The sequence below is a fragment of the Sardina pilchardus genome, chromosome 24 (assembly GCF_963854185.1).
Source record: "Sardina pilchardus chromosome 24, fSarPil1.1, whole genome shotgun sequence".
NCBI lineage: Eukaryota > Metazoa > Chordata > Actinopteri > Clupeiformes > Clupeidae > Sardina > Sardina pilchardus.
The window spans coordinates 7,269,983-7,280,383 of record NC_085017.1 but is presented as its reverse complement, the minus strand read 5'-3'; the positions used below and the strand labels follow the sequence as shown (position 1 = coordinate 7,280,383).

General features: G+C 40.7%; 1 long non-coding RNA gene across 1 annotated transcript; it reads left to right on the top strand.

Moving 5' to 3' along the window:
• The first annotated feature begins 456 nt into the window (after positions 1-456).
• On the top strand, positions 457-4,251 carry LOC134072749 (uncharacterized). The gene is made up of 4 exons (XR_009937198.1): positions 457-644; positions 2,407-2,544; positions 2,971-3,018; positions 3,738-4,251. It is a non-coding gene; the product is annotated as an uncharacterized LOC134072749 (long non-coding RNA).
• The last annotated feature ends 6,150 nt before the right edge of the window (positions 4,252-10,401 follow it).

The window sequence follows — 10,401 nt, the reverse complement described above, 5'->3', positions numbered from 1 at the left end:
AGTAGCCCAAGTGGGTATGTTGTGTTGGCTATACAGTAGTTCCAGAAGCTTATATCTTCTTTCCTCTAGTCGGATTGTCATGGGCTTTGGCAGAATTGTTGTACTTCAACTGACTGACATTACAATCATAAGGTGTTACGCCACATGAAGTCATATGGAGAATTTGCATTCCATTCCATAGTAATCTGTTTGTTTATGTGTTTTTGTATAGAGCAATGTCTCATCGGCAATGAGCTGGAGATGCAGAGAGAATGAGTCGTAATCCAGGCCAAATCAGACATGAGGAGAGAAAGCTTTGATGTTGTCTGAACAAAAAGTGTTTTGAGAGGAGGAGGCTGGATGAGAAAAGGAGGGGGGGGGGCTATTGCATCCAGCCTATAACTTTCCATCTCTGGATTACATTAATGATCTGATCACCCCCCCCCCCCCCCCCCCCCCACATTTTATCCACAAAGAGATATCAGGCTTTGAGCAGCGTCACTGTTGAGGAACGTATTCAGAATCGTGGACAAACTGCAACAGCACTGAAGTAAAATACGAACCAAGACGAAGGTGAACAAATATGTTTTGAGCTGAGCTGGACTACTTATCCGAACTTTGATCTTTTTAAGAAACCGAAAGAATCTGTCATGGGACAACAACTGGTGAGAGTTATTTGCATGATATCAAGCTTTCTTATCACACAGAAGACAGAAACACATTTCTTCAAGAATAAGGGGAAATTAAATCGTTAAGCTTGTTGTCAAATGACTGGCCTCTGACAGTAATGCCCACTTGGATAGGATAAATTAGCACAAGATTACGTAGGGCATATGCCTGTTGTGTTATACTGTATGTTTGGTGAAGTAAGAGTGCAAATCCATTCGTCTACTCTGTCCCCTTCAGTGTGCTAATTACATATAAACTGATTGCAGAGAAAAGTGTGGGTGAAACTGCATGTCTGCTAAAAGGTGTTTTGTGTCAAGTATCCTACCACTAATCACAATTTAAAAACGTTTAACGTCTATTAAACTATTAGTCTACTAGATACTCCTCTATGGGTATAAGTGCAGTGTCAGGCTATACCTTATCTGCATGGCAGGAAAGGTTAGACACAGAAGGAGAAAGATGAATTATGAGAAGGAGAAATATTGCTGGGGGGAGTTTCTTTTCCAAAATGTCAGACAGGCAGCATGCAGCTATACACTTCCTGTAACTGTGGCACAGTTAAACGCTCCCCAAACATGTACTGTATTTTCCTCACATTAGAAGGAAGGCAGGCCAAGGCATGTGCTGCATTCACTGATTCGTACTGTTAGTACACCGGCCATCACTGTAGCTTTCTTGTTGCTGAGAAAGAAATCAGTCAGGTTTTTTTCATACTGACAGTACTCATGAACTTGAGAATGGAATATCTGTATGAAATGTCATCCTATAAAATAAGCTTATAGAGTAGCTTGTAGATTTATGCACTACATTTTGCCCATCACTGTGTATTTAACTCACTTTATGTTCAGCATTATGTATGTTCAGCATACACTTAATTAATCAAGTGGTTCTTATGAGTTACGGTTTGTATGGTGTTTGTTTATTTCCATAAAGCTATTGATCATTGAATGAGTGCATTGACATTTAGTGTTTACTATTGCTATTTTCCAAATAGTCCTACCACCATTTGTTTTTCAACTATTGTAGGCTATTGTTTTTATTTGTAAGTCACTCTGGACAACAATGTCTGCAAAATCATAGAACCATAAACATAAACATAAACATTAGGAGGAAGGCAGAATTAAGCTTTCTTGCTAATGAAAAATAAATCAGTTACATCAGTGGGATTACCTATCATGATTGAGTTAGTCAAAATAAAGGGAGTGACAGAGTGGACTAAATCTGAAATGAAAAAGGCAGCATGCTCAAAATTGGATAAACTATCTTAAATAATCAAGCAAACAATGAAAGCCCAACTCAATGTCAATCAAGCCATTAGAGTCATAACCAAACAATGTGAAGTCCCTTTTTGTGCATATTTGGATAAGCTTAAATTCTCCGTAATCAGTGATGGCAGGCCAACCACCTGTACCTGAAGACATACACAAACCTATATATGGGTTGTAAGTCTTATTTTTTACTAATCTATATTGTATGTTTTTTGTTTGTATGTCGCTTTGGACAAAGGTGTCTGCTAAGCTACATAACCATAACCATAATCTACAAGATAATTATCTGATGACAGTTTAAGTGGCCTTGGTGTGATTCATAGAGCAGCTATTTTTGCCTCTTTACTTGTTTCTCTCTCACCGTTGAGGCTCTTTTATTCTTGTCTCTTCTTCTTTTGCTCTCCCTCCTCCAGGAAAACAGGGCTCTGTGTTAGTGTTAATATGAATCTCTCTCTCTCTCTCTCTCTCTCTCTCTCTCTCTCTCTATCAGGGGCGGAGGGATGACTCTTGGCCACCCATCATGACAAATGATTGGATAGCCCAGATGCAATACCAATATCCTAGTGCACCATTGCCCATTTACACCTTTCCTCATGCATGGGAGTCTGAAGCATCAGCAGTCAGACATGTAAGTAGCAAACATCCTTTGATATAGCCAAAGAAAAACTGCCGCTATAGGCTTTCCCAGCTCAGACAAAAAAAAAAAGTGTGTCAAATTACACAGAATTTGACCTGGAATAGATGCATAGATGCATAGATGTTGCAAGCTATTGTGGGGGAAAATGTCTTGGAAGAGTATTTTTTTTTTTTTCATATCTTCATTTAATAGAATGGAAGATAATAGAATACAATATATTCCATTGTTTCCTTGGAGGAATAGGAGTATAATGTTTGGTGCATGGTTTTACTACTGTATTTGTTCTAATGTAACATACTGTAGTGTGCCTGTTTCTGTTCATCTGGATGTTTTACCTAATACCACCCTTGTTTAAAATGTCTCTCTCTCTCTCTCTCTCACTCTCTCTCTCTCTCTCTCTCTCTCTCTCTCTCTCAGAAGACAGACCTGGAGAAGGCTATAGACACTCTGGCTAATCCATCCAGGGTAATGATATTCTCAACTACACTGCTCTGAGTTTAAGTCACAAATATGGCCGAGAGTTACAGAGTCACATCACTCACTAGCTTAGCTGTGCATGTGGAATGTTGGCAAACCCCACACCACAACGCCCAAAGAGTGCTGCTGGTATGAATACTAGTAGCTTGGGCTTTTAGCTCAATTGTTAGCACGCTCGACTCCCAATCCGACACTCGACTCCAAATCTGCTGTTCACGGGTGTGTGCAGGGCTGAACCGCACTGGTTCAACGCCACACAGATTACATGCAGGGTGTCAAGTTAATCATACACAAATTTAGTGCACTTCAGAACATCTCAAACCGGTGTTTTGTTGTCCCAGGAATCGTTGACCAAAAATTCTGGAAGTTGATAAATAGAGGATGGAGTAGGAGATGGAGACAATTGACACTTGACAAGTGTTATATTCCTTTGGGAGGAGAGGATGTGCAGCACTGAGTTGAATTTTTCTTCAACAAAAAGGTTGCATTGACACTGGCTAGCTGCCACTTGCCCCTGCCGCTAAACTTGCACCCTTTGACTAAAATAAATGTCTTTGATGTATTTTTCTGTTACAGTAATGTCACTCTGGGAAATGAATAACTGAACCAGTAGAGGTTTAACCAAACCTGAATACATTCTCTACATTTACGTACATACATTTAGAAGGTGTAGGCCTTAACGTCTGTTTTTGTGATGGATCCTTTAGGGACTGGGCACTTTTTTGGAACGGATGGCGGTGAGAAGAAGACAATCTATCAGCTATGAGGACTTCTGGGCTCTGGTTAAAGTAGACGCCTACAACATCCATATCCTCCAACATTCCTATAGAGCTTAGCAGAGTTGATGGGATTTTTATTATTTTTTTTATTTTTTAGAAATATTATCTCAGTCCACATCTGGAAGTTAGTTGAATGCCTTCTCGGGGACACCTCTATTGCTTCCAGTGGCCAAACTTTATTTTTAGGACCAGTATGAACTGTTTTGAGTTTTTTTTTTAGTTTGTTTTGATGCTTTTTTGTAGCATGATGATAACAAATGTCACGTTTCACAATGTAATGGATGTGTTAAGTAAGTCATCGCAATGGTGATCATTGTTTGTTACATGTTAAAAGATATGTGTAATTACATGTCACTAGGGGGTGGAAGGATATATAGTAGGTAAAGAGTTTCTGGGAGTAGAGTGTGCTTTGTCTTGTTTGTCATTAAACTTCAGACGTGTTCAAAAAGCGGTTTGGTTCCTCACATCTTATTACTCTCTACCCTATCTAAATAAGAACATACTGGATATATTTTATTACTCTCTACCCTATCTAAATAAGAACATACTGGATATATGGGAATGTCCGTAGGTTCCAAAGCGGCCACATGTCATTGCTTACATGGGCCCCATGCAGGATTACATTGGATATTATTTTGGTCCCAACTGGGCAACATAACTGGGCTAATGAGGTTGCAGAGAATCAGACTACTATCAGCCTCAGTATTCAAAGCCTTCAGTAAAGACCAGATATCCGATTGGATCCAGACCAATCGTTACAGTTGGCATTGCAGAGTGTACACTGAAGAAGCCATGCAGCATCTGTAAATGCACCTATCTTGCACGAGGTCAACTCCAGGAGCCCCAGCAACAGAGGAGATTCATGCCTGCTGAGTTTAGCCACACAAAACTAGTTCCTGGATAAGCCCACAGACTGCAAGACAGTTCTTGTTAATGGTAGTAAGTAAGCAATATCCAAGAATAACATTTCAATTCATGTTATAATGTATACAGCCATCTACTGGTATGAGTTTGATTTGCAACCACACCTGACTTGGCAGTAGACAGAACTTCAGAAAACAGCTCTGATCATCAAGTCAAGTCAAATTCAAGTCAATGCTGATTATCATGTCAAGTTCATGCTTCCACCTGCAGGAGGGGATGTGCTACCATTACCTGCCAGTTAGTGTTTGACCACAGCGGTATTTGTAGACATCAGGACGATGTGTTGAAGCCGGAAGCAAGCCGGAAGCAAGCCGGAAGCAAGCCGGAATCAAGCCGGAATAACAACCACACAGCCATTTTAATGGTGGTGCCAGTATTTTTTTTTTTTTTTTTTTGGTTTTGTCATTCCAACTGATTTCAAGTATACACACGACATGAGTTAAATTCCTAGTGCTATAAAATAGACAGTATATTCATCTCGAGGGAAATTTAAGTAAGGAATTTCCCATCAACAACTAGCTTATCATCCATCAAAAACAAAATCACCGGTCCCGGCAGTGGCGCAACTGGCTGGGGCACCTGCACCGTACGCTGGCGACCCGGGTTCGATTCCCGCCCCGTGGTCCTTTCCAGATCCCACCCCGACTCTCTCTCCCACTCACTTCCTGTCGTTCTCTCTACTGTCCTGTCCAAATAAAGGCATAAAAAGCCCAAAAAATAATCTTAAAAAAAAAAATCACCAACAAAGCGATGTTTGTGGGTAAAAACAAACGTCAACAAAAGGCTATCCTTCGAGAGCATTTCACTGGAGTTATCAAACAAGCATCAGTGTTGCATTGAATGAGGCCATAGGCTCTAACTAACTGTGTTGGGGAAAGTCAGGCAGATGATCATTTAAGTTTCGTTTCTTTGTCAAGTCCATCCCCAATGATTTTTTTCTCATGCTTTGAATTTCAATCATCTGCATAATTATCCTCGCTGCAATTGGTTTTGACATGCCAGGGAAAACTCCCCAGAGTGTGTTTGTTATAGTCATATGACATGCTACCTGTTCAGCAGGTACAGAGGAAAGCATTGACTTTCAGGAGTAACCACGAGACCATTATTCTCTGAATTTGATTGCCCTCATTGCAATGAAATAAATATGTGACAATCAAAAACGTTTTTGTAGATGGTCCATATAATATACTCCTCCTCAGCTGCACAGAATGTTAAAGGGATAATCCGGAGTGAAATGCACTTTAGATCAATTTTTCGGACTATTGGGAGTAAATACGTTGAGTTGACACCAAAATCATGTCATTCGGATGTATTTTGAGAAAGTTCGAGCTCACCGTTTTTAGCCAAAACTCGTTAGCCTGGAGGTGACTCGGGCATGTCATTTCGCCGCTACAAAACGCTATATTTATACCTCTTCTACTGTTCCAAACAACACTACACTTACGTGGTAGTGAGTAGAGGGTCCCTAAAGCCAAACCGAAGTATCCCCACGTCTTTATGTGGTCGGATAGAGAGTCCAGAATGAATTTAATCGAGTCAGTACCTTTCCGGAAATGTCGCTGTTGCAGCTAGCAACGTTTTCACAACACTTTACTAACATTTCCGGAAAGGTACGGACTCGATTAAATTCATTCTGGACTCTCTATCCGACCACATAAAGACGTGCGGATACTTCGGTTTGGCTTTAGGGAACCTCTACTCACTACCACGTAAGTGTAGTGTTGTTTGGAACAGTAGAAGAGGTATAAAAATAGCGTTTTGTAGCGGCGAAAGGACACGCCCCGGTCACTTCCAGGCTAACGAGTTTTGGCTAAAAACGGTGAGCGCGAACTTTCTCAAAATACATCCGAATGACATGATTTTGGTGTCAACTCAACGTATGTACTCCCAATAGTCCGAAAAATTGATCTAAAGTGCATTTCACTCCGGATTATCCCTTTAAGCCATTTGTGCTGCTCTTAAAGAGGAACTATGCAGGATTGGCGATTTCATCTCTGGTTTCGGTTTCGTTTTTCGTTTTCGCTGGTTTTATGCTTGCATATTTCTCTGCAGAGCTTCCCCGACAGCTTTAGCGTGTATATACATATATAGGCTATATATAAATATATAAATTGCAAGCGTGGTTCTTCTTGTTCTTGCGTCTCAGACTTCCAGATGTAAACAAGAAGCGATCGTCTCCTGCAGAAACTGCAAGGTTGCAATAGCGGATAGGGACACTGGGGGCGGGTGGAAATGTTACTGTTTTCGATGGAACTGGTCAGTCAAGCAAAACAACGATTTCTGAGCGATTTTATGACTATGAAAAAGTTGCATAGGGTCTCTTTAAGGTTTGATTTTGGGGATATTGGAGAGTGTTTTCTATACCTCAGCCTACTAGGTTTGGAAAGAGATATTGTTTGTTTTTAACAATGACTCACCTATGACTTAATTAGGGGAACTCTTTGTGTGTGCTGTATAGTAGCCCTCGTGGTAATTGCAGTTGAAAAGAAAATGTTCCCGGACAATATTTCTTTAGTACCAGTATTTTGCACCACTCACCACTAGTCATGGGCTCAGGCAGAATGTATATGTACTTTAAAGGAGGGGTCTGAGATGTTTTTCTGAAGCTTTTTTTTGCTTCACGCCCTCGATTTAGTCAATAAATTCTATTTTCTCACGTCGAAACAAACAAACAAAGAAAAATGTCAGTGATCTGTGGAACGAGCAGGGCTGTAAAAGCCCCATCCAGTCATCCTGAATGGGCTGACTGACAACTGGATGACAGATTTATCAAACCGCTGTCTAGTCCTCCCCTTCCACATGTGTGTGCTTTGGAGGGAGGTCTGAAGAAGGTAGTACCTTATTAATTGGGCATTTTCAAAATCTAGCTTGTGTGTACCTGATGTTGTTTTTTTCAGTATCCCAGATCCCTCTTTTAACAAACTGTTTTAACAAACTGTAAGAACTTTCTAAGAACGCTCCTAAGAAGTTCTTAGCACTTAAGACCTTCTTAACGAATCTGGGAAACCCAGCCATTATCGTGATAAATAAGTGTTGTGCTACGTGAAACCATAATATATATATAAGGAGGCTGAGGATATAGTACAGAGCAGTGTGTTGTTGTTGCTGATGATATAGTACAGAGCAGTGTGTTGTTGTGGCTGATGATATAGTACAGAATAGTGTGTTGTTGTTGCTGAGGATATAGTACAGAATAGTGTGTTGTTGTGGCTGAGGATATAGTACAGAGCAGTGTGTTGTTGTGGCTGATGATATAGTACAGAATAGTGTGTTGTTGTTGCTGAGGATATAGTACAGAATAGTGTGTTGTTGTTGCTGAGGATACAGTACAGAGCAGTGTGTTGTTGCTGAGGATATACAGTAGTACAGAATAGTGTGTTGTTGTTGATGAGGATACAGTACAGAGCAGTGTGTTGTTGTGGCTGATGATATAGTACAGAATAGTGTGTTGTTGTTGCTGAGGATATAGTACAGAATAGTGTGTTGTTGTTGCTGAGGATACAGTACAGAGCAGTGTGTTGTTGCTGAGGATATACAGTAGTACAGAATAGTGTGTTGTTGTTGATGAGGATACAGTACAGAGCAGTGTGTTGTTGTGGCTGATGATATAGTACAGAACAGTGTGTTGTTGTGGCTGAGGATATAGTACAGAATAGTGTGTTGTTGTTGCTGAGGATATACAGTAGCACAGAATAGTGTGTTGTTGTTGCTGAGGATATAGTACAGAGCAGTGTGTTGTTGTTGCTGAGGATATAGTACAGAACAGTGTGTTGTTGCTGAGGATATACAGTAGCACAGAATAGTGTGTTGTTGTTGCTGAGGATATAGTACAGAGCAGTGTGTTGTTGTTGCTGAGGATATAGTACAGAACAGTGTGTTGTTGCTGAGGATATACAGTAGTACAGAATAGTGTGTTGTTGTTGCTGAGGATATACAGTAGCACAGAATAGTGTGTTGTTGTTGCTGAGGATATAGTACAGAACAGTGTGTTGTTGCTGAGGATATACAGTAGTACAGAATAGTGTGTTGTTGTTGCTGAGGATATACAGAATAGTGTGTTGTTGTTGCTGAGGATACAGTAGCACAGAATAGTGTGTTGTTGTTGCTGAGGATATACAGTAGTACAGAATAGTGTGTTGTTGTTGCTGAGGATATAGTACAGAGCAGTGTGTTGTTGTTGCTGAGGATACAGTAGCACAGAATAGTGTGTTGTTGTTGCTGAGGATATACAGTAGTACAGAATAGTGTGTTGTTGTTGCTGAGGATATAGTACAGAACAGTGTGTTGTTGTTGGCAGGGAGCTGGAGATGCAGAGGGCATGAGTCATAGTCCAGGCCAAACCAGATATGAGGAAATATTGCTTTGATGTTGGCTTGAACAAAAGAGAAGACCGACAAGAGAAGGAGCCGGTTGCATCCAGCCTATCACTTTCCACCTCTGGATTACATTCATGATGTGATCACTCCCACCGGCCCCCCATCTCTTTGTGGATGAGACGTGGGTGGGAGTGGTCAGATCAGTAATGTATTCCAGAGATGGGGAAACAAACAAACAAAGAAAAATGTCAGTGATCTGTGGAACGAGCAGGGCTGTAAAAGCCCCATCCAGTCATCCTGAATGGGCTGACTGACAACTGGATGACAGATTTATCAAACCTCTGTCTAGTCCTCCCCTTCCACATGTGTGTGCTTTGGAGGGAGGTCTGAAGAAGGTAGTACCTTATTAATTGGGCATTTTCAAAATCTAGCTTGTGTGTACCTGATGTTGTTTTTTTCAGTATCCCAGATCCCTCTTTTAACAAACTGTTTTAAAAAGGTAAAAAATCACCGCTCATCCGTGTGAGGTGCAGGATTAAGAGTGACTGGATATCTAAGGGAAGAATCCGCACACTACAAGTCTTTGTGAAAATAGCTTTACTGGTAGCTAGCTTTCGGTCGTTAGACCTTCTTCAGGCACAAACTGTTTTAACAAACTGTAAGAACTTTCTAAGAACGCTCCTAAGAAGTTCTTAGCACTTAAGACCTTCTTAACGAATCTGGGAAACCCAGCCATTATCGTGATAAATAAGTGTTGTGCTACGTGAAACCATAATATATATATATAAGGAGGCTGAGGATATAGTACAGAGCAGTGTGTTGTTGTTGCTGATGATATAGTACAGAGCAGTGTGTTGTTGTGGCTGATGATATAGTACAGAATAGTGTGTTGTTGTTGCTGAGGATATAGTACAGAATAGTGTGTTGTTGTGGCTGAGGATATAGTACAGAGCAGTGTGTTGTTGTGGCTGATGATATAGTACAGAATAGTGTGTTGTTGTTGCTGAGGATATAGTACAGAATAGTGTGTTGTTGTTGCTGAGGATATAGTACAGAGCAGTGTGTTGTTGTGGCTGAGGATATAGTACAGAGCAGTGTGTTGTTGTGGCTGAGGATATAGTACAGAATAGTGTGTTGTTGTGGCTGAGGATATACAGTAGTACAGAATAGTGTGTTGTTGTTGCTGAGGATATAGTACAGAGCAGTGTGTTGTTGTTGCTGAGGATATAGTACAGAACAGTGTGTTGTTGCTGAGGATAAGTAGTACAGAATAGTGTGTTGTTGTTGCTGAGGATATAGTACAGAGCAGTGTGTTGTTGTTGCTGAGGATATACAGTAGCACAGAATAGTGT